At 40.4% G+C, this 26172-nt stretch overlaps 1 protein-coding gene across 3 annotated transcripts in view; it reads right to left on the bottom strand.

Moving 5' to 3' along the window:
* LOC143023558 (uncharacterized) overlaps positions 1–20323 on the bottom strand; it is a 41073-nt gene extending 20750 nt beyond the window's left edge. The window contains exons 1-2 of one of the 3 annotated variants that reach the window (XM_076182127.1): positions 20237–20323; positions 9475–9585 (exon numbers count right to left, since the gene is read on the bottom strand). The gene's annotated coding sequence lies outside the window, so the exon portion shown is untranslated. Of the gene's footprint in view, positions 1–9466; positions 9586–19421; positions 19672–20236 lie in introns of those variants that run through there. The other 2 variants (XM_076182128.1, XM_076182126.1) reach the window with 2 other exon arrangements.
* Between the last annotated feature and the right edge of the window lie 5849 nt (positions 20324–26172).

Raw genomic sequence — 26172 nt, 5'->3', positions numbered from 1 at the left:
CAGGACTGGAAAAATGCAAATATTGTACCAATACATAAGGGAGGAAGCAAGGAAGATCCAACTAACTACAAACCAGTCTCCCTAACAAGTACAGTAGCAAAAATATGTTAAAAAGTTATCAAAAGTAGATGGGTTAAACATTTGAAAGAAAAAACTATACTGAATCCAAATCAATTTGGATTTAGACAAGGAAGATCATGTACAACAAACCTGATCTGCTTCTATTCGAGACTAATAGAAATAATACAAGAGAGGGATGGATGGGCAGACTGTGCCTTTCTAGACCTACAAAAAGCATTTGATAAGGTACCACACAAGAAACTAATAAGAAAAATAGAATCAATAGGTGGCATCAGAGGAAAATTATTGGAATGGATGGAAGACTTCCTGACTGGGAGAAAAATGAGGGTAGTAATTAGAGACAAATACTCAAATTGGGAAGAAATGATAAGTGGTGTCCCACAAGGTTCAGTACTGGCTCCAATCATGTTTGCCATATATATAAATGACATGGATGAAGGAGTAGAGTGTTATATGAATTTCTTTGCAGATGATGCAAAAATACTAAAGAAAGTAAGAACAGAGGAGGATTGTGAATCATTACAGTTAGACCTGGACAAAATCTGGAAATATACTCAAAAATGGGAAGTGAACTTCAATATCAAAAAGTATAGTATAATGGAGTTTGGAAAAAGTAAAAACCGAATATCAAGAAATTATAAAATTGGTGAAGAAATTAAAAAAGTGAAATTGGAAAGAGACCTTGGAGTAATAATCAACAAAGATGACACTGGATAATCATATCAATAAAATAGTCGGAGAAACCTTCAACCTATTAAGGTCAATGAAAGTGGCATTTGACTACTTGGATGAGGAAATGATTAAAAAACATTAGTTACACTAATATGACCAAAACTGGAGTATGCAGCAACACTATGGACACTCAGTACTAAAAATATAAAGAAATTAGAAAGAATACAATGAGCAACAATAAAGTTGACACCAACTCTCTCCAAATTAACATAGGAACAAAGACTGTCCAAATTGGAACTACCAACTCTGGGACAAAGAAGAGACAGGGGAGATCTGCTGACTATTTATAGAATCATGAAAGGAATGGAAATACTAGATAGGAATGATTTACTAAAATGAGACAATGGAAAAACAAGAGGACACGAAGAGAAACTCAAAAAGGATAACTATAGAAGAGATCTGAAAAAGCTTCCCACATAGAGTAGTGGATACTTGGAATAATTTAGATAAAGAAACAATGTGTGCAAACACTATTCAAGATTTTAAGAAAAAACTGATGCTGAAAGATACAAAGATGGGTCACCACGAGCATAGCTCCCTTCCTATACAATACAACTAGGTAAATACTTGGGGGTGACACAAAGTGGGTCACGCTTGGGAATGACACAAAGAGGGTCACAAAGAGGAGTAAAGTGCAATACTTCATTGAGCTAAAATGGCTACTTTTGTTCTATCACTATATAAAGTTACAGCTATAATATTTTCCTTTCTCTCATTCTCTTTCACACCCTGAATGTGGATAACCAAACAAAATGTGATCAATCCTGTTCAAATTAGTTCACAGAATGAGTGGTGCATGATCAAGCCTGTACATATGATCAATTACTTCTATTTTTATATGAAAAAAGTGAAAAAAAGAAGTAATACACATAAGTCCATTGTTACTACTAGCTACCCAATGGACAATAATCTAACACAAATTGGGGGTGGGGCACGATCTTGTTGATTTATGTGATTGGTGGAAACAGAAGTTGTGGGTGGAGCAGTAGAACCTCAAGGACACTATACGGAATCTCCAGGGAGAGCCAATACAGAATACAGGATCACTTAGCTACAATTACAGACTAAACATAATCAGAATGTCAACATCTGCTTCCTCATATAACTCATGCCTCAGGAAGCCGACATCAGCATCCTCATATACTAAGGGTTAAGTTGTTCCTTTGGAGAGAGAGAGAGACATTGAGAATAAAGAGAAAGAGAGAGAGACAGAGAGGATACAGAGATAATGCACATGGTTAAGCAGTCTAAACAGAGAATTCAGCTTTACTGAGTGAAAAAAATAAATAGATAAATAATATTAATACATACACATACCAAAGGTTTTTTCTCCCTTACAAGGGAGGTAGCCAAAGTTAAAGGCATACACTCCCACCCATTTCATCCCCACATACTCCACTCCCATTCACCACCCCTTCCTCCCTCTTGATTCCTCCTGGACAACAGGTCATCCCTGCATCTCGCCCACTGTCATGGGTCAGAAGCGATGCAGCAAGACACAGCATATCCACAGCAAGGCTGCTTCATTTAAACAATGACCCACCCTCTCTGTCCCCTCATGTAGGAAAAGAGATGGGGAGAAATCCCTTTAGGTTGTATCAAAATATTCACACCTAACCACTACCTATCACCCCCATCCCCCACCATTTCCTTCAATGCATCACAGCATCATCCATACACAACCATTCTCCCCTTACCCCTATCTTCTGTCTTCTCCCAACCAACCTCAACAGACACTCCCCTCTTTTCCAATAACCCTTTTATCCCATCCATCTCATTCTTGGTCGCCCCTTCATGTTCACTCCAACCACCTCTGCCTTCCACACCTCTTTTACAAATTTTTCTTCACTCATTCTTTCTATATGTCAAACCATCCCAATACAGTAAAATTCCTTTTATCCAACCTTCGAACAGCCAACTAGTCCAAACATCCGACTTTTTTCTTCAATGTCCCAAGTCGGATAAAAAGTTGAATTTGTCCAATCATCCAACCATTGAGTGGATGTTTAGTTGTTGCTATCACCACTACCGACTCATGGCACTCAGGTCAGCTGTTATTTTTGTGGGCATTTCAGTGTTTGCTTATGTTTGGCCAGTAATTTTTTTAATCTGTTAGTGTTTGTCCAAACATCCAATCTAGGGTAGGTCCCACCAAGGTCGGATAAAAGCAATTTTACTGTACACTTTCATCAAGTGTTCAATATACTAATACTTATAGATTAAAGACTTTTTTAAGTAACGATACTTAAAAAAGTCTTTAATCTATAAGTATTAGTATATTGAACACTTCAGGTCCATTTCATGGTTGTATTCATGGAGAAACTGTCATGCATTGCCCAAGTCTGCCGCTCTTTTTTTTTTTTATTCCAGCAGGTCACGGTGACCCAGATCTGTGCATTAAGCAATTATCGTCCCGTCAACAATCGACCTGACCTCTCACCTCTCACCTGACCCCCACAAGTTGCGATGCTCGCTCGTGCCCCCGATTTCTACGTGAGGTCGGAGTTAGCGGACGTCGTGACGCATGTCATTGTGTGTGTGTATATATTTACCTAGTTGTATTTACCTAGTTGTATTTTGCGGGAAGGGGAGCTATGCTCGTGTTGTCCCGCCTTTGTATCTTGCAGTGTCTAGTTTGTTTTTAAACTCATGAATGGTTTTTGCGCATCCTATTTCATTGTCCAGTTTGTTCCAAGTGTCCAAAACTCTATGAGGAAAACTGTTTTTCTTCAGTTCTCTTCTATAGCTATGTTTTTTTATTTTCTTTCCATGTCCTCTTGTGTTTCTTTTGTCCCAGTTAAGTAAATTCTCACTATCGAGTACCTCTGTGCCTTTCATGATTCTGTAGATGGTCAATAGGTCACCTCTCTCTCTTCTTTGCTCCAGTGTCGGTAACTCCAGTTTAGCCAATCTCTCTTCGTATGATAGGTTTGCAAGTGCAGGTGCCATTTTTGTAGCTGCTCTTTGGATTCTTTCTATTTTCTTTATATTCTTTTTGGTACTGGGGGACCACAATGTCGCTGCATACTCTAATCTAGGCCTTATCAATGTAACCAATATTTTTTTCATCATGTCTTCGTCCAAGTATGTAAACGCCACTTTTATTGATCTTAGCAAGTTGTAAGTCTCCCCGACAATTTTGTTTATCTGTATATCATAGGACAAGTCGTTCGTGATAATTACTCCCAAATCTTTTTCGGATCCTACTTTCTTTACTTCTTTGGTTCCAATTGTATATTTTCCTGATATTCTGTTTTTGCTTTTTCCAAACTCCATTATGCTACACTTCTTCGTATTAAAGTCCACTTCCCATTTCTGACTCCAGTTCCATACCCTATTTAGGTCTTCTTGCAGTGCTTCACAGTCCTCATCATTTTCTATTTTCCTTGTGTATGCATGTATGTGTATATATATGTGTGTAGATGTGTATGTATCATACTTACATGTAACAAAAATAAATAAATAAAAATAATTTTTTTCCTTAAGGGAGAGCAACTCCCCATAAGTTTTGCTTCTCGCTCTCCCTTTTCAACTACCAATTTTGTAAAAAAAAAAAAAAAAAATGTATATATGTCTAATTGTATTTAATATTGTTGAATAAACCTATAATAAAAAATAAAAAATAATAATAATAATAAAAAAAAAAAACCCATCAACTCCCTTTTCAGCCCCACTCTCCTCTTTTCTCACTTTATCCAGCCTAGTAACCCCTACCATACTTCTCAGGCATTTCATCTCAAACACATTTAAATTCTTCCTCTCTTATGTTCCATGTTTTTACCCTGTATAGTGCTGTCAGCACAATCACCCCTTCATACAATCTCCTCTTAGCATCCATTCCCAAATGTCTATTTCTCATTACACTGTAATTTCTTAAGGCATTTACTTGCTTCTCTCAATCTACATTCTACCTCTATTCCTCCCTTTCCCATCACATTCACACCAAAGTATCTAAAGCTATCCACTTCCTCCAGTCTCTCTCCCTTAATACTCATTTCTAATTTGATGCCATCCTCTCTCCTTGTACATCTTATCACCTTACTTTTACCCACATTTATCTTCAACTTCCTTCTTTTGCAAACCTTCCCAAACTCTGTCACTAACTTCCACAATCCCTCCTCTGATCCAGCTACAAGTTGGTTTTCACTAGAGAAAAAATAAAACATTGGGTTGAAGGGAGAGAAGTGAAATCCCCCCCTACCCAATGAAGGAAATAATAGTAACATGGAAAGTAATAATGGATCTAATAACAAACCTTGGTGTCAGGAAATCGCATGGCCCAGATGGAATAGCAAATTGGATATTAAAAGAATATAAAGATGAACTAGCAGACAAAATATACAACATAATAAGTTGCTCGCTCAAAGAGGAAAAAATGCCATAAGACTGGAAAAATACTGATATTGTACCAATTTATAAAGGAGGAAATAAGGAAGACCCAACAAATTATAGACCAGTTTCCCTTACAAGCACAGTAGCTAAAATCTGTGAAAAAGTTATAAAAAGTAGATGGATAAAACATATGGAGGATAACAATATACTGAATCTGAGACAATTTGGATTTAGAGAGGGAAGGTCACGTACCACTAATTTGATCTGCTTTTACTCCCCCACCCTTATGGTGGGGGGAAAGAATACTGCCACCAAGTCTTCCCACTTGAGCCATAAGAAGCGACAAAAATGGGACGGGGATTAGGGCTAGGTATTCTTCTCCTTGTAGCCCCAAAGGGGACATTCCTAAAAAAAGTAAAGACATAAGACGGTAGGTTTGGGTCTTTTAATGTGCGTGGATGTGGTAGATGAGAGTAAAAGGGAAGAGATAGGCGGTACGTTTTTGAGACGAAAGATGGATGTGTTGGCACTGAATGAAACTAAGTTGAGAGGGAAGGGCAAGTGTGAGTTGGGAGGTTCTTAGGAGTGAAGAGAGGACAAGGGAGAAAAGGGGTGGTTATACTAGTGAAGAGATAGGTAAGCGTGTAGTGAAGTGGAAGGAGGTTTCTTCAGTTAATGTGGATGAAGGTGAAACTGGGTAGATGTAGGTTTTTGTAAGTGTATGTGGGCCTGGTAGTGAGAAAAGTGTAGAGGAAAGGGAGGCTTTTTGGATGGATTTAAATAAGTTCATTGAGGGATTAGGGAGAAATATCAATGTAGTAGTGTTGGGAGACCTTAACACTAGGGTAGGAAATGAACCAATAGACGGAGTGGTTGGGAAGTGTGGAGTTCCAGGAAAAAATTGTAGTGTAGAGTTGATGGTGGAGATGTGTCTCACAAGAGAATTGATGATAGCAAATGCAGTGTTTATGAAGAAAGTCAAGCATAAGTACACATTTTTTTATGAAAGTAGCAGTTACCGATAAGACTGAAAAGAAGGGGGGGAAATCAGATCATTTTTTGGTGTAAGGTATGTTAAGAGTGGAGAATAGATGGAGAAAGAGGAAAAGGACAAAAGGTAGGGAGGTGCTTTGAGTGAACTGCTTAAATGAGAAAGAAAAGGAGATGGAGTATAAGAAGCTGAGAGAGGAGTGGGAGGGAGTGAAGGACAGAGTAGATCTAAGAGTGGAGGAGGAATGGGGATGGTTCAAGGAGGGAGTCACAAGGTGTGCAAAGATGATGTGTGGAACAAGGAGGAAATGGAAGGAAGAGTAGTGAGTGGTGGGATGAGGAAGCAAAGAAGGTTGTAGAAGAGAATAAGCAAGTTTTCACAGATTGGTTACAAAATAGGATGAGGGAATCATATGAGGTACAAAGAAAAGAGAAGAGAAGTAAAGCATAAAGTAAAGGAGGCAAAGAGGAGAGCAGATGTGAAATGGGGTAAGAGTATGACAGAAAATTTTGAAAGTAATAAAAAAAAATTTGGAAAGAAATTGAAAGAAGAGGAGGTGAATCAAGTAGAGAAGAAAAGGTAAAAGGTGCAGATGGAGAGATGATAATGGAAGAGAAGATAGTAAGAGGAAGGTGGGCAGAGTATTTTAGGGAGTTGCTAAATGTGAAGGAGGATAGGGAAAGGCAGTTGCAGTGGGAAGCGCTACGAAAATGACAGTGATGAGTGAGGAAAATGGAGCAATAAGGAAAGATGAAGTGAAGGTAGTTGTTAAGATGATGAGAGCAGGTAAGGCACCTGGGTTGGATGGATGTCATACAGAATGTCTGAAAAAAGGAGGTACAGTAATGGTGGACTGGATGGTGAGGTTATTTTATGTTTGCTGGAGAGAGGGTGGAGTGTCAGAGGACTGGAGAAGTGCCTGTATAGTTCTACTTTACAAGGGAAAAGGGGACAAATGTGAGTGTAGTAGTTTCAGAGGGATCAACTTGTTAAGCGTAGTTGGGAAGACTTATGGGAAGGTCTTGATTGAGAGGATTAAGAGAGGAACAGAGGGAGTAATTGGTGAGGAACAGTGTGGGTTTAGGACAGGTAGAGGTTGTGTAGATCAGATTTTTGTGGTAAGATAGATATGTGACAAAGCTAAAGGAAAAGATAAGGATGTTTTTTGGGCTTTTATAGATTTGGAAAAGGCTTATGACAGGGTAGACAGGTAGTCACTGTGGGAGGTATTGCAGATATATGGGCCAATTGCACTTTCCTAGATCTACAAAATGCTTTTTATAAAGTCCCTCACAAAAAAAACATACGAATATTGCAGAGGACATACGCATGGAAATACTTATAACGTTTGTGCCATGTAAACAATGGATGCAGCGTCATGCGTAAGTATCGTTTGAATTACGGAGAGCGCGCTAACCTAAGAAATTCACTCAAAAAAAAAAAAAAAAAATTAGTCAGTTCAAACGTAAAATCGAAAAAACGTAAAACGAATGAACGTAAGTAGAGGAGCGTCTGTATATGTATACACTTTCGCTTAACGACCAATTCGGTTAACGACGGCGCGCTGGTCCCAATTGTCGTCGTTAAACGAGGAGTACCTGTTGTTAACAAGCCCTGAAAAGGAAATATTGGTAAAGCAGAAATTACAATTTTCACAGCTGAAACAAGTTGTGGCATTTTTTCTGAGCACCCGTAATTAGTGGAGTCCCACAAGTATCAGTATTGGCTCCAATAATGTTTGCCATTTATGTGAATGACATGGATGAGGGTGTGGAATGTTATATGAGCTTCTTTGCAGATGATGCAAAATTGTTAAAGAAAGTGAGTACTGAAATGGACTGTGACTCACTACAGAGATCTAAACAGGGTTTGGGAATGGGGTCAGAAGTGGGGAGTGGAATTCAACATTAAAAAATATAGCATAATGGAGTTTGGAAAAAGTAAAAAAAGGATATAAGGACAATATAAAATTAGTGAAAAAGAAGTAAAGAAAGAGGGATCTGAAAAAGACCTGGGAGTGATCATCACAAAAGATATGTTCCCTAACAAACATATAAACAAAATTGTCGGTGAAACCTATAACTTGCTAAAATCAATAAAAGTGGATTTTACTTACTTGGATGAAGAAATTGTAAAGAAAATACTAGTCACATTGGTAAGGCCTAAATTGGAGTATGCAGCAACACTATGGTCACCCAGTACAAAAAAGAATATAAAGAAGATTGAGAGAATTCAGAGAGAAACTACAAAGATGGCCCCAACATTATCAAAACTCTAATATGAAGAAAGATTGTTAAAATTGAAGTTGTCAACTCTGGAACAAAGAGAAAATTATGAAAGGCATGGAAGTCGTTGATGGAAAAGACTTACTAAATTGGGATAAGAGAAATACAAGAGGACATGGGAAGAAGCTCAAAAAGGACAGTTATAGAAGAGATTTAAAAAAGAACAGCTTTCCCCACAGAGTGGTAGATGTATGAAACATATTAGATGAAACAACAGTGTGTGAAAAAACAATACAAGAATTTAAGAGCAAACTAGATATGGAGAGATACAAAGATGGGACACCATGAGCATAGCTCACCTTCCTGTAAGATACAACTAGGTAAATACAAGTGCAGTGTTATCAGCAAACAACAACTGGCTCACCTCCCACTTTTCTCCATTTTCTTTAACCACTTCAATACGGGACTTAAATCTCGCGGGCAGCAGCCAATGCCAGCCGTACGACGTAACGAAATAATATTCGCATCATAAAATATAGTCGCCGCTTATATCGATCGTTCTCTCTTTCACCCGCGAATTTTGAAAACCACAGAGAATGGGATTCAGGGCGCATTTGGGAGAATGTAAAAACACAGGGGCGACTACAATAAATATAATCAAGACGCCGATATGGCAGCGTCGCGAATCCACTTGCTCCTCATGACGCCTACGTGTGCGGCACCGTATGGAAGGGGTTAAGCATCTCCAATCCCTGGCCCATTACCCTTGCATTTACCTCTTGCATCACCCCATCCATATATATAAACTGGACAGCCAAGATGACATGACACATTCCTGGTGAAGTCCTACCTTTACCTCCAACCTCAAACAACTCACTCTCTCCATTTCTAATTCTAACACAGTAATATTAATAATAAAAAATAAATATATAAATAATGCAGTCATCACTGATGAAGAGGGGAGGTACAAAAGACAAGAACTGCTAATTTTGAAGGACAGATGTCAAAAGTTGCATTGGGGCACAAAGACAAAATTTTACATAGCTCCCGTCTCATGAAATACAACTAGGTAAATACATGAACTGGTCAGAAGTAAACAATTTACAATTCTACCTTTAGTGAGTTAGTATGTCCAGTTTCTCCTCTGTTTGTTTTCTTTCAGTTTTCTTGCATATATCTTTTTGTCCATTAAGCTTTCTTTTCGCTGTCCTGCTGGGATATATTCTGTAAAAATGAAAGAAAATATATATACATATATCAAATATAAACTTCTGTCCAAGGGGCATTTTGGCCCCCCTCCCCATACCTTGGCAACATGCATCCACTAGGGGTCCTCAGGTGTTTGCCTCCTATGCACACACGTAAACCACTGGGGGTCCAGCTCTTGGGAGAGAGGTTACTAATACCCACCAAGCTAGGTAATGGCTGGAGAATTTTAGGTTAGGTTAGGTTGAACTATTTAGGTTAGATTAGGTAAAATTAGGTCAGTCTATACAAAACTAGATTAGTTGAGGTTCAATTGTTAGGTTAGATAAGATTAGACTGTTAGGTTTGATGGTGTAGGGCCAACTCTGCTTACTGCAAACTCAGCCAACCAACTTGCCCTCAGCCAATTACTGTCATTACAAACTGCATGTCTTCAATTACTAACCAGTTTCATTATTTTCAGAAACTGCCTAATATTTCATGGCAGTCAGTGAAGAATAACTTGTGAATCATGGAGTTATTATAAGTCTTACGTCTATGGCAAAACTGAAGTAAATAGCCTTGTACACAAGTGTAGACCAGTTCAGCTACAGTTTTGCAATTGTTCGAGTTGCACTTTCTCTTGGTTGTTTTTCAGTACTTTTGCTAGTACTTTATGAGGAAAGACAGTGAATAAGAATCAATTATGGGTTATTATGTACATTTCATAAATGGGATAGTAGGTTAAATAAAGTTATCAGCTGTATCACACATGAGATGAATTAAGATAAGTCTGCATCAACAGTATCAAGCTGCAGCTGATGTGGAATTGGTCCATGTGCAGTTTACCAAAAAGAAAAGAAAAAATGAAAAAAAGAAAAGAAAAAAGAAAAACACTTGGGCTCTGTCAACTATAGTGTGGACAAGCTGGACACCCATCATCAGTTATGTCAATTCACGAGTTATTCTCCTTCACCGACTGCCATGGAATGTTCAGGAAAAATAAATAAATAAATAAATAAATGAATAAATAATAATAATAAAATAAATAAATAAAAAATAAATCCATTACACTGACCAAGTGGCCAATCAAGTCAGTAAGAAAATGGGCAGATTTGGTTGGCCGAGTTGGCCTGTAACCAGGCTAGGCTGGGTTAGGTGGTTATGCAAGATGAAGTTTGGTTAATGCAATTTTATTCTATTCTATCAAACTGCTACATTTTTTCTTCTGCAAATGAACCATTTATGATCCAATTACTGGCTGGGCTTTTCGAAATGTTATGCTTACCCTAGAATGTTTATTGTATACACTTTTGATAGTGGAGACTTAGAGCTAATTTTCACACTTATAACCTATAAATGGCACACTTGCAATAAAAATTTTAATTTCACAATGACAATCAAGCTATGCTACACCATAAAAAAATCAAAACTAAATATCAAAGTAAAATATGGCAAAAATTTACAAAGTTTAATTGGTTGATTTGAAACATATGTACAGATACTCCTGTCAACATGATGATTTCTAATGAAAAATGTACCAGACACATTAAAAATTTTCCTGAAATCTGGATCTGTTACTGTCAATAAATATAAACTGTACAAGTTTTTGGAAATCCCAGCTAATAACTAACAATACCTAACCAAAGATAAAAATGACTAGCTTTTATTCAATCCAAAACATAGCCATGTAGTAATTCTTCTTTTTACTTACAGTTAGTATATGTTATAGTATAGTCATTCTTCTCTTTGTAAGTAGTAATTATTCCTTATATAGTATATGTAGTAATTAATCCCTATATATATATACATATACCAAAGGCTTTTTCCCCCTTACAAGGGAGGTAGCCAAAAAACAAAGGCACAAAAACCGCTCCCACCTATTCCATCCCTAACATGCTCCACTCCCAACCATCCCCTTCCCTCCCTCTATCTTGGCACCTCCTGGATGACGGGTCATCCCTGCATCTCGCCCACTGCCCTGGGTCAGAAGCAGTGTCGCAAAACACAGCACATCCACAGCAAAGCCACTTTATTAAATCGGTAACCCCTCCTCTCTGTCCCCTCATGCAGAAAAGGAGAAGGGGAGAAATCCCTTTGGACTGCGTCAATTTATTTCTCACACATACTCCCTCACCACCCCATCCTCCACCCACTCCATCTCATGCATCACAGCATCATCCATACACAACCATTCCCCATTCACCTCTATCTTCTGTCCTCTCCCACCCTTCCTCAACTGACATTCCCCTCTTTCCCAATGCCCCTGTTACCCTATCCATCCATCTCATCCTAGGTCGACCCTCATGTTCACTACTTCCACCTCTTCCTTCCACCTTTTTTACTAATCTTTCTTCACTCATTCTTTCCATATGTCCAAACCATCCCAATACTCTTTCATCAACCTTATCTCCCAACTCCCTTTCCACCCCCATTCTCCTCTTCACCTCCTCATTTCTCACTCTATCCAGCCTAGCAACTCGTATCATACTTCTCCTCAGGCACCTCATCTCAAACACATCCAAACTCCTCCTCTCTTATGTTCCATGTTTCTGCTCCGTATAGTGCTCTCAGCACAATCACTTCTTCATACAATCTCCTCTTAGCATCCATTCCCAAAGGTCTATTTCTCAATACACTTTTTAATCCAAGGGATTTACTCACTTCTCTCAATCTACATTCTACCTCCACCTCCACTCCTCCCTTTCCTGCCACATTTGCACCTAAGTATCTAAAACTATCCACTTCCTCCAGTCTCTCTCCCTTAATACTCACTTCCAGTCTGCTGCCACTTTCTCCCCTTGTACATCTCATCACCTTACTTTTACCCATATTTATCTTCAATTTTCTTCTTTTACACACCTTCCCAAACTCTGTCACTAACTTCCTCTATCCCTCCTCTCATTCTGCTACAAGTGCAGTGTCATTAGCAAACAACAACTGGCTTATCTCCCAATTTTCTCCATTTTCTTTAATAATCTCCAATCCCCAACCCCCTACCTTTGCATTTACCTCTCGCACCATCCCATCCATGTATAAACTGAACAGCTATGGCAACATAACACTTACCTCAAACCACTCACCCTCTCCATTTCTAATCCTAATACAAGCTCTAATACTCTCATAAAAACTCTTGACTGCTCTTAACAGTTTTCCTCCTATCTCATATATCTGCAATACCTCCCACAGTGACTACCTGTCTACCCTATCATAAGCCTTTTCCAAATCCATAAAAGCCCAAAAAACATCCTTACCTTTTCCTTTAGCTTTCTCACATATCTGTCTTATCACAAAAATCTGATCTATGCAACCCCTACCTGTCCCAAACCCACACTGTTCCTCACCAATTACTCCCTCTGTTCTTCTCCTCATCCTCTCAATCAAGAACCTCCCATAAGCCTTCCCAACTATACTTAACAAGCTGATCCCTCTGAGACTACTACACTCACACTTGTTCCCTTTTCCCCTGTAAAGTGGAACTATACAGACACTCCTCCAACACTCTACCCTCTCTTAAACAAACATTAAATAACCTCACCAGCCAATCCACCATCACTGTACCTCCTTTTTTCAAACATTCTATATGACATCCATCCAAACCAGGTGCCTTACCTGCTCTCATCATCTTATCAACTGCCTTCACTTCATCTTTCCTTATTGCTCCTCCATTTTCCTCACTCATCATTGTCATTTTCTTAGAGCTTCCCACTGCAACTACCTTTCCCTCCCCATCCTCCTTCACATTTAGCAACTCCCTAAAATACTCTGCCCATCTTCCTCTTACTGCTTTCTGTTCCATTATCATCTCTCCATCTGCACCTTTTACCTTTTCTTCTCTACTTGATTCACCTCCTCTTCCTCTCTTAATTTCTTTCCAAAACATTTTTTATTACTTTCAAAATTTTCTGTCATACTCTTACTCCATTTCACATCAGCTCTCCTCTTTGCCTCCTTTACTTTATGCTTTACTTCTCTTCTCTTTTCTTTGTACCTCTCATATGATTCCCATGTCCTATTTTGTAACCAATCTGTGAAAGCTCGCTTATTCTCTTCTACAACCTTTTTTGCTTCCTCATCTCACCACTTACTATCTTTCCTTTTATCTCCTCCTGTCCTCCTTGTTCCACATACTATCTTTGCACACCTTGTGACTCCTTCTTTGAACCATCCCCATTCTATTCACTTGAGTCATATGAGGTGACAAAAAATGGGACAGGGATAGGACTAGGTATCCTTCTCCCTGTAGTCAAGGGGACATTCCTTAAATAGTAATTCCTATATAGTAATTGTTTTACATATGTAGTCTATGTGCTTCGTTAGTACCTACATAGTTTAGTAGTGCTCCATATACACTTAGCTTTGGCACTGTTGCCATATCTATATTTCATAAGCATCATTAAGCATTCATGTATTTTGTATGACTACTTCTAATCATTATGCATGCAGGTTCCTCATTTATGTGTGTTTCCCTTATCTTATTATGTCTTTATATTGTACATATACGAGGTCTGTTAGAAAAGTATCAAAACTTTATTTCTTTTTAGAAAACCTGATGGATTTGAATCAAGCACACTCGCATGAGCCGACCTTAAACCTTTGTGCACATGCGTGAATTTTTTCCTGCCTGTAGATAGTGTCAGTTGCCTGCAAGCAGCATTTGCGTGAGGTAGTGTGTAGTACTCTCAGCAGTTTTTCATTGCAAGGAAAATGACGGAACGACCGGAGCACCCAGGACTCGTCACCAGTACATACATATACATACATATACCAAGGCTTTTTCCCCCTTTCAAGGGAGGTAGCCAAAAAGGGAAAGGCACAAAAACACTCCCACCCATTTCATCCCTAAATACACTCCCCACCCTCCCTCTCATCTGAGCACCACCTGGATGACGGGTCATCCCTGCACCTTGCCCACCGCCCTGGGTCAGAAGCAGTGTCGCAAGACACAGCACATCCACAGCAAGGCCGCTTCATTTAATCGGCGACCCCCCCTCTCATATAAGGAGAGGACGGGGAGAAATCCCTTCAGGCTGTGTCAAAATTTACTCACACATACTACCCCACCCCCCTGCCCATTCCTCCTCATGCAATCACATCATCATCCATATACAACCATTCTCCACTCACCTCTGTCTTCCGTCCTCTCCCTTCCTTCCTCAACAGACATTCCCCTCTTCCCCAAAGCCCCCTTCACCCCATCCATCCACCTCATCCTAGGACGTCCCCTCATGTTCACTCCCTCCACATCTGCCTTCCATACCTCTTTTACTAGTCTTTCTTCACTCATTCTTTCCATGTGTCCAAACCATCCTAATATTCTTTCATCAACCCTATATCCCAGCTCCTTTTTCACCCCTGTTCTCCTCCTCACCTCCTCATTTCTCACTCTATCCAGCCTAGTAACCCCCACCATACTTCTCAGACACCTCACCTCAAACACATTCAAACTCCTTCTCTCTTCTTCTCTTATGTTCCACGTTTCTGCCCCATACAGTGCTGTTGGCACAATCACTCCTTCATACAGTCTCCTCTTCACATCCATTCCTAAATGTCTATTCCTCATTACACTCTTTAATCCACCAAGGCATTTACTCGCTTCTCTCAATCTACATTCTACCTCCACCTTCACTCCACCTTTTCCTGCTACACTTGCACCCAAGTATCTAAAACTATCCACTTCCTCCAGTCGCTCTCCCTTAATGTTCACTTCCAGTCTACTGCCACTTTCACCCCTTGTACATCTCATCACCTTATTTTACCCACATTTATCTTTAGCTTTCTTCTATCACATACTCTCCCAAACTCTGCCACCAGCTTCCTCAATCCCTCCTCCGACCCTGCCACAAGCGCAGTGTCGTCCGCAAACAACAGCTGGCTCACCTCCCACTTTTCTCCATTTTCTTTAACCATCTCCAATCCCTGACCCACTACCCTAGCATTCACCTCTCGCACCACCCCATCCATGTAATTATGGTATTCATGAAGTCGGGGTCCCTATTTGTGGAGTCCAGCATGTCCTGCGAGACTTCAACACGAAGTTGCTTTTGCTCTGCTGTCAGCAGCTTTGGCACGAATTTTGCCGCCACTCTCTTCATGGCCAAATCTTCGGTCACAATGGAATGTGCCAAAAAAAGTGCTGATGCCCACCTCTTCCACAATTTCTTGGATAGTCACACGACGGTCCCACATCACCACAGCATTCACTTTGGCAATGACCTGGTCATTTTGGCATGTTGATGGCCAACTGGAGCGTGGCTCGCTCTCCACCATTGTGAGGCCGTCTTTAAACTAGTTGTACCACTTCTTAATCTGTGTGATGCCCATGGCATCGTCACTGAAAGCCGTTTGAATCTTCCGAATAGTTTCCACCTGGCTGTCGCCCAGTTTCTGGCAAAATTTGATGCAGTAGTGCTGCTCCAGTCGTTCCATCCTTTTCCTTGCAATGAAAAACCGCTAAGAGCACTACACACTACCTCACACAAATGCTGCTTGCCGGCAACTGACGCTATTGACAGGCAGGAAAAAATTCAAGCATGCACACTAAGGTTCAAGGTCAGCTCATGCAAGTGCACTTGATTCAAATCCATCAGGTTTAAAAAATAGATAAATAAATAAAATAAAAAATAAATAAATAAATACAATAAAAATAAATAGAAATAAAGTTGGATACTTTTCTAACAGACCTCGTTTAGGTATGGGCACAAAATTAAAAAAAAATTCTAACCCTTAAATTCTTGTTGCATATGAAAGACCATTTCATTAGAAACAAACTACTTTTTTAAATTTTTGGAATAGCTTGAAAAATAAGGGAGATACGATCTTTTTAAATTATTAATCTATTCCGATTTTTTTAATCGACTTTACCATAACAAAGTGTGAAAATTAAGTGTGGTAATTTGTAAAGATTTTGGGAAAGAAATACACATAAACTCTAAACCACTAGTCCAATTTTATTGAAATTTGGAATACTTTGGTTTTATGGGTCAAAAAATCACCTGAGTATGTCAAAAACAAAATGAAACATCTTCATCATACCAAATTTGCTTTTTCATGGCAACTATCAAGTTGTCAATTTAGAGATGATCATCTGTAAAACCCAAACTGCTGCCCCAATTGACATGCAACTTGGCATGTAAATGTTTTATGGGTTTACAAATCACCTGAGTATGTAAAAACCAATGCAGGACCTTCCTTTTATACTATTCTTACTAACACCTTTCATGTTGCCATGGCAACTATTGTCAATTTAGAGATAATCATCAATAAAATCCAAATCCCTGGCCCAATCGGTATGCAACTTGGAATGTGAAAGTTTAATGGGTCAACAAATCATCTGAGCATATCAAAAACAATGCAGGACCTTCCTTTTATACTATTCATACTAACACCTTTCATATTGCCATAGCAACTATTGTCAATTTAAAGATAATCATCCATAAAATCCAAATCCCTGGCCCAATTGACATGCAACTTGGCATATGAAGGTTTTACGGGTGAAATCACCTGAGCATGTAAAAATTAATGTACAACCTTCCTTTCATACTATTCTTACTAACACTTTTCATGTTGCCATGGCAACTATTGTCAATTTAGAGATAATCATCAATAAAATCAAAATCCCTGTCCCAATTGACATGCAACTTGGAATGTGAAAGTTTTATGGGTTAACCTGGACAAGTGTGCTGTACTACATTGCCAGAGGCTCAACAGACATCAACCCAGGTCCCCAGCATAATTATATAATGGACACCACCGCCCTCTCTATTGAGACTGCACATAAAGACTTGGGTATCACAGTTGATTGTAACTTAAATTCCATACTCATATTTCAAAAACTAAAGAAGGCAGCAGGTCTAGCAAATAATTTACTAAAATCAACACTCTGTCGTGATAAGGACTTCATGATCACCCTGTTTAAATCCCACATCAGACCACTGTTGGAGTTTGGATCCACTGTATGGAACACTGGATACCTAGGTGACCTTATGCTCCTGGAATCTACGCAACACAGGTGGACTAAACAAATAATTGGAATGGCAGAGCTTAGCTATGCAGACCGTCTGCTAACTTTATATCTTTATTCAGTCCATGCCAGATTAATCAGGGCAGATCTCATAAAATGTTGGAAAAATTTTCACAAGCAGTCTTCTATTTCACCCCAAGATCTTTTTTTCCTTATCTCCAACAACACACACCAGGGGTCACAGATTTAAGCTAGCCAAACCCCATACATCTCTAGAGTGTAGACGCAGATTTTTTAGTGTCAGATGTATTGACCTCTGGAACTCCCTGTCTGATGATGCTGTTAGGTGTGACTCAATTACATCTTTCAAAAAACACCTTCACATAAAGTTGGGCCAAACACTCTTTGAATATGTTGATTAATCATTATCTACATATTCCTTCCTGGCTGTCTACTTTCTGTGCACATGGCACACAACTCAGCCCTTTATCCTGTACTTTTCTATTCTGATGTATATTGAACAAGGGCTGGCATGCCAGCAAGATGTGGGCTATCCCTGTGTACCCAAAGCTTATCTCCCTCGAGCAGTATGCTGGTCTAGAATGGGGTGGCCAACCAGGTGAGTTAATCTGAGCATGTCAAAAACAATGTAGGACCTTCCTTTTATACTATTCATACTAACACACCTTTTATGTTGCCATGGCAACTATTGTCAATTTAGAGATAATCATCCGTAAAATCCAAATCCCTGGCCCAATTGACATGCAACTTGGCATATGAAGGTTTTATGGGTAAAATCACCTGAGCATGTAAAAAACAAGGTAGGACCTTCCTTTTACATTAATCTTACTAATACCTTTCATGTTGCCATGACAACTATTGTCAATTTAGAGATAATAATCAATAAAATCCAAATCCCTGGCCCAATTGACATGCAACTTGGAATGTGAAAATTTTTTGGGTCAACAAATCATCTGAGCATGTCAAAAACAATGCAGGACCTTCCTTTTATCCTATTCATACTAACACCTTTCATGTTGCCATGCCCATGGCAGCTGTTGTCAATTTAGAGATAATCATCCATAAAATCCAAATCCCTAGCCCAATTGACATGCAACTTGGCATATGACGGTTTTATCGGTGAAATCACCTGAGCATGTAAAAACCAATGTAGGACCTTCCTTTTATACTATTCTTACTAACACCTTTCATTCATAACCACATCTTTACAAAACACTATGGTAAAAGCAACCATCTACATGATATAGATACAAAATAAGCTGACAAATTATCATTGTGCTGTTCTTAAACATGACTACATGCCATTGCTGTGCCATTATCCTATTCTATTTCTTCTTAGGACGGAGAGGTTACTGTGACTGTAGCACCCTTTGGTAAGCTTAATATGATGAAATAGATCTTCTTAACATAAACATACTATGATATTTCTATCAAAAATATACTGAACGCCGTGTAAGCGGCGGAATACGGCCGAGAAACTCCAACTACGTAAGAACGTACGTAAAAAGTATGCCGTATATCCCGCCCATTATGATGATTATCATAGATATCAGTAATGTTTCCCAGACCTAGTTTACTATTTAATTCTAATCCAGTCCCTCCTACAGCAGTGTTATAAGTTCTACTTCATAAATGGGTTTAAACTGTTTCATCAGTGTCTGGGTTTTTATAAGTACCGCCGTATTGCAACTATTTACAAATTATTATTCAATTTGAATAACTCCGAAGCTACTAGCCTACTTGGTAACTTGTACTACGATCACTTTCATGACTTTATCAGACATTCATGTTTGCCATATCTAACTGTAGAACCCTTAATTCTTATCCCATAAGACAGCATGCTGTTTTTTATTCTCGGTGACAAAATTAGTATACAACTATTATACTATACCTTTGATTTCAGTTCGCGCTCAAACTGGTTATTTTTCGGGCATTTTATTTGTAAACAGAGACCCTGAATGCAAATATTCAGTGTTGATAAGACACTTGTTCGGCCACACTTAGTTATACTGCGACACCATCTGGGATCCTCTATCAATTGACTAAATCTAGTTTATAGATATACTAGCGTTAGTATAATGTTAGGTAAGGGACCCATCCATTTGTTTGATATTTTGACATCAAAATTCTTGTTGATAAGACACTCGTCCAGCCACACTTAGAGTATTGCGACTCCATCTGGGATCCTCACACTAACAGTGACATATACAAATTAAAGTCCACACAAAATGAAGCAGCAAGATGGATCAGACGTGACTACTGACACCCTACATCAGTCACTGGGTTAAAAAAGACATTAAACTTGAACCACTTGAAACAAGAAGAGAAACAACAGATGATTTACAAAATCACAAACAATTTAGTTGACACAAAGAAACTTAAAAAAAAACCACACGAATAACTAGAACCAATCATAACCTAAAATACCACACATGCCAAACAAGCACCAACATATTCAAATACTCATTTTCCCCTCGACGCAGCATCCAAGAGTGGAATCATCTCCCATTTCACATAGTCTATAGTCCCACTCTTGTTACTTTTAGAAATAGGATCACTCATCACAACGACCACCAACAGCCCCTGAACGCTCGCTTAATCGCCCGGTGGCAATAGCCCTCTTTTATACACTACTATCTTTTCATTTTCTTACAGACATTCTTCCCCTCCCACAAAAACCGATCCCGTGCAAGCGGGTGGTCTTACCTAGCAAATCAGAATCAGAATCAGTTCACTCAACAAGCGCCCAGCAATCTTCGCCGGCCGGTGGTGGCGAGAAGATATATATCCTTTTATTCCTTTGCTGCTGCCGGTCTGGCATAGGCCGACCTCTTCGTTGACGTCGGCAGGCAGGTTTACACCAAAGACAAATACACACATTTCCCAAGTCACGTAATTCTCTGTTTTCAGAGTAGTGCTTGGAAGAAAAGAGGCACACGCACACTTGCTCGCTGGCTTAGCAGAGGCCCAACCCAACTCTTATTCAGAACCCTTATCTGATCGCCGGCTGGTCGACAGAGAGGAATTGGGGAGCCTCTCTGTCCAACCGGCCCGCACCCACGCGCTGGCCTCTTCGCTGACGCTGGCGAGCGGGTTTACACTTCTGACATTTACACACAATTCCCAGTCACGTAATTCTCTGCTTTCAGAGTTGTGCTGGGAAAGAGAAAGATAATACAACACCCGCCCGCCTTAACCCCCCCCCCCCGCACCGTCACTGGATCAACTCTACCGACTCTCAAACCCATCCTGGGGAAAAGTAGGAAAAGCTCAGGCCTTACCTGGGGCTAAACAGGGACGCGCTCTTTACACGCGCAAAGTGAACTCTATTCACTTCCCGTAAGATACATACACACACCTCTCACGAACATAGCAACTATCCACGCACAAACATCTACACTTACTTTTTCTTCGACTAAAATTCGCTTCTTTTCTAACTTTCTCTTATACTACATCTTCTCATTTCAGTTTACCTCCCACTAAACATTTTTCCGTTTTTCCACCTTTCTCTACTATTACGCCTCCTACCATTTTCTGAACATTTGGTGATTGTAACCCCGGCGTCGGTGCCGCCGTCCGAGTTCCCAGTCCATTTCTCTCGAGTCACGACCACCAACAGCCCCTGATCGCTCGCTTAATCGCCCGGTGGCAATAGCCCTCTTTTATACACTACTATCTTTTCATTTTCTTACAGACATTCTTCCCCTCCTACAAAAACCGATCCCACGCAAGCGGGTGGTCTTACCTTGCAAGTCGCAGTTCACTCTAGGGCACGACATCTTCAAGCAGCTCTTCCCTTCAAGCAGCTCTTCTCTACAAGCAGCTCTCCCCATCAAGCAGCTCTCCTCCACAAGTAGCTCTCTTCCACAAGCAGCTCTCCTCCACAAGCAGTACTCCTCTCCAAGCAACAGTCATCTCCAAGCTTCAAGTTCTCCTCTGCTCTCAAACTCATCCCTTTACGAGTTTAGAGTTAAATGAAAACCGAGTGCGTAGTGTTATCGTGAGTTTCATTTCCCTGGCTTGTCCGAACCATATCACAACAGTAGCAGGGTCAGAGAAAAGGTTAAGGGACTTAGTGAGAGTTTGGGAAGGTATGCGATATGAGAAAGTTGAAGGTACGAGTAAATGTGGGTAAAAGTAAAGTGATGAGATGTACAAGGGTAGAGGATGGCAGTGAGTTGGAAGTGAGTCTAAAAGGAGAGAAGCTGGAGGAAGTGGATAACTTTAGGGGTCACACGTGGCAAGAAAGAAAGGAGTGGATGTAGAGGTAAATTATAGATTGAGAGAAGCAAATACCTTGGGAGATTAAAAAAAAGTCATGAGAAATAGGCAACTGGGAATGGATTCAAAGAGAAGACTGGATGAAGGGCTGATTGTGCTGAAGGCATTGTATGGGGTAGGAACGTGGAATTTAAGAGTGTCAAAGAGGAAAGGTTTAAATATGGTTGAGATGAAATGTCTGAGAAGTATGGTAAGGGTTACAAGGTTGGATAGAATGAGAAATGAGGAGGTGAGGAGGAGAGCGGGAGTGAAAAAGGAGATGGCAGATAGGGTTGATGGAAGATTATTAAGATGGTTTGGACATATAGAAACAATGAATGATGAAAGATTAGGAATAGAGGTGTGGAAGGCAGAGGTGAAAGGAGTGAATTTGAGGGGAGGACCGAAGACGGGATGGATGAATGGGGTGAAGGGGGCGTTGAAAAAAAGGAGAATGTATGTTGAACAAGGAAGGGAGAAGGCAGGAAATAGGAATGAGTGCAGAGTAACTGTGTATGGATGATACTGTTATGCAAAGAAGGAAGGAGCGGGAGATGGGGTGGGGTAGGAGGTGCTTATGTGTGAATCATATTTTGACGCAGCCCAAAGGGATTTCTCCATGTCTATTATCTTTTTCTGCATGAGGGGACGGCGAGGAGGGGTCTCTGATTAAGTGATGGGGCCTTGCTCTGGATGTACTGTCTTGCTACATTGTTTCTGACCCAGAACAGTGGGCGGGATACAGGGATGACCCTTCATCCATGAGGAGCTAAGATGAAAGTGGTGAGAGGGTGGTGGATGGGAGTAGGTATACGTGCCTGTGATTTGGCTACCTCCCTTATAAGGGGGAAAAATCTTGGTATATAAGTTCACAAAATTAATGGGGTAAAATATTTATTCCCACTATTATATTGTAGTGATCAGTTAAAAGTTCATATTGATTTTTGTCTTGGGCCTGCAAAACCACTGCCATGAAAATATGTTATTTTATAAGATATGTAATATTATTCTTTTTTGTCAGTCAATTTGTAGGGTCACTAACATTTTCACCAGGTCTCCCATTTCTGGGGAATTTGTCCCCAGACTGAGTTTTTATGCATATAGTGACAATCTGGAGACTTTATCTATTTGTTTATTTACATATTTATTTACTTATTTGTGTACTTATTCATTTATATTCATTTATCTATTTATGATTTATTATTTATTTACTTACTTATCTATTTATTCTGGGGGAATTCTGGTCGTCTTTAGTGACTGATTGATATTTGAAAGATGTAACTTCACTTGAACTGTTCAGGCGGATATGGAGTGACGCAAGCAAACATTGCTATGACGTCACATGTTATTGCGCGGGAAAAGTCCTTGTGGACAAACGCCTTGTTACATTATTTATTTATTCTTTAATATACACATTTATCAGCTATTTTGACGGGATCCGACTTCATTTAACTTTTCAAAATGCCACCACTAAATACTCCGTCTATGGATTATGTCCTAGTGACTCAGGTTATGAGGATAGACATATGAAGGGTGTTACTTTATGGGGTACGGACAAAACCCCAACGGACAAACCCCTAATGGACAAAAACCCAGCCCAAAACTTCCATAATAATCAAAGCGGACAAAAACCCAGGAGAGACTTTCCCCTGCGAGCTCCCCAGTGAGCTCATAGTTAGTGTTTGCCAGGCAGCGATCAAATGTTGTTGTGTCACTAGATCATCATGGAGATTATACGTAACAACAAGGGTGGACAAAAATTATGCTACCTTGGCCATATGTATACCAAGAAGGCTACCAGCTCCAAGACTATACGATGGGAATGCTCTAAAAGAACATCGGAATCATGCCAAGGAAAACCCACCACTGACTTGGAAATCCAAACAATGATTTCATCAACTGATCATTGCCATCCACCTAGTGATTTTGATGTACAAGCTGCTCGTATCCGGCAGACCATTTTGGCCAATTCAGCAACCAACAGGGCAAGTACTAGTCAGGTTCTGATTGACCACATGAATGGAATAAGTGCTGGGGGAAGACAGGCTCTTGGTCAGTTAGACACCGTTAAAAGAAGTATCCGTCGGAAACGACAAGCTGCGCGCCCACGGGCACCATCGGCCTTAGAAGACCTGACCATTGAAGGCGAGTGGAAGACGACCGGTGGAACAGATCCTAAGCCTTTCCTCATCTATGACCATGGAAACAAAGCACAGAACCGCATCATTGTGCTTGCAACTGATGATGGACCGCGTCATCTAGCCAAATCCGACACATGGTATATGGATGGCACTTTTGAAATTGCACCAACTCTCTTCGAGCAGATGTATGTAATCCGTGCCCCACTTGGAGATTCTGCCGTTAGTTGCGTGTATGCCTTCCTGACAAGCAAATCCCAAGAAACCTATGGAAAAGTGCTAGCTACTATTTTGGACAAGGCTGAAGAACTCAACATCGCCATGACCCAACGACGATTGTTACCGACTTTGAGCATGCAGCAATGAATGCCGTCTACACATTTGGCAAATGATGCAGTTGGACAGAGACTGAAGAAGCAAGTGCGGTAGACCACAAAAGGCCTGCAAGAGGGACTACGCAATCTTTGTGTAGACTTAGACAGCGGTCGGAAGACACTAGAAGAAACAATGAGAGACCTTGGGTACAACATCAGGCTCTACTAAGGTATAGAGAACGATACAGAAGAAAATATATGCCACAAAACAACTGCTGTGAACATATTTGTGCTACATGTAAAGATTTATAAAACAATAAAACATGTCTTGTACCTGTTGCCCCGCGCAAACCTGCAGGTTGCCAGCCACTTCTCGCATCTCGTCTTTCATGACTTCCCTGATGGTTTTTCCTATTATTCTTCTCAACACCTCGCCTATATCAATTGGGCGACAGCCAGGCTTCTTATCCAGCAGGATAAGTCTGCACGCTGTGTATGCCTCCAGGTGCTGACAGTCCTCAGTCGCCAAACCAGCGATGGCTTCCTGCAGCCACCCCACCCCCACCCCCATCCCACTCCCGCTGCCGTTCCAAATGGGCTGGTGCAGATGCTCAAACGCAGCATGTTTTGCCGACCATCTCGGGTGGGACTCCTAGTCCTTGAGTGACTTAAATGGACAGTGCTAGACTCCCTAGTCCCCACCTGTGCCAGCTCCAATTGACATTTTCTGTTTGTCCCCTGGCTTGCCAGTACCCATTTTTCGCATGATAGATCACAATTCCCCTTCATGCTTGTCAGAGAGGACTCATGCAGGTCTGAGAGAAATTGTGGGATAGAGAGGTATATATAAGGCATTTGGAAAAGAGGGATGAGAGAGGTAGGGGTGCCCGCGAATGCAAATGCGCATATATAATGCGAGGAGCAGCTAGGGAAAGAGAGCCAGGGCGTGAGATTCGATGGTAGTTATGTATGATGGATATATATTTAGAGGGCGCAGGAGGAGAGGAACGCTAAGGGAAGTGAAGCGACAGGAAGGATGGGGAGGACAGGAGAGGGAGATGGGAGAAGGGGTCAGGAGGTGGGTAATAGGAGGGGATGAGAAAGTAAGAGACAGCGTGAGGGAAAGAGAAAGGAATAGATAGATAGATAGATAGATAGATAGATAGATAGATAGATAGATAGATAGATAGATAAATAGATAGAAGAATAGATAGATAGAGAAAGAGATAGGGTGAAAGACAGACAGAGAGATAGAGAAAGAGAAAGTGTCAGAGAGAGAGAGAGAGAGAGAGAGAGAGAGAGAGAGAAATAGTAAGGATGAGAGAAGTAGAAGAAGAGAAAGAGGAGGAGAGAGAAGGAGAAAGAGAGTGGGAGAGGGAGACAGATGGATAAATAGAGAGAGAGAGAGAGAGAGAGAGAGAGAGAGAGAGAGAGAGAGAGAGAGGATTGTAAAATAGGAGGGAGTTTAGCGGGTGGGTTGCGGTTAGCGTCGGCTCTCTGGGGCTGTGGGGCTACTGCTACTACTACTACTACTACTACTACTACTAGTAGTACTACTAGTACTACTACTAATAGTTTTTTTTTTTAAATAAACACGACCTCCATCCTCGTGGAACTGTGTGGTGGAAGCAGCAGGATCTGTCTCCCACAGACACAGTTCATTGGCCCCTCTCCCGCCAATGACTGTGGTTGACAACCCTTTTATTTATCCATTTAATTCTTATTAACAATGCCTAATACAAATGTTCATTTATCCTACTGTCAACCACCGTCTGCTCAAAATCTAGGTTTTGTATGTGTGCCGATTTAGGCGGTGGGGACCTTGTATCTCTCAGGCACTACTACTACTACTACTACTACTACTACTACTACTACTACTACTACTACTACTACTACTACTACTACTACTACTACTACTACTACTACTACT

The sequence above is a fragment of the Oratosquilla oratoria genome, unplaced genomic scaffold (assembly GCF_046742065.1).
Source record: "Oratosquilla oratoria isolate Oo_2021 unplaced genomic scaffold, ASM4674206v1 SCAFFOLD50, whole genome shotgun sequence".
Lineage (NCBI taxonomy): Eukaryota > Metazoa > Arthropoda > Malacostraca > Stomatopoda > Squillidae > Oratosquilla > Oratosquilla oratoria.
This window is presented reverse-complemented; position numbering and strand designations above follow the sequence as displayed.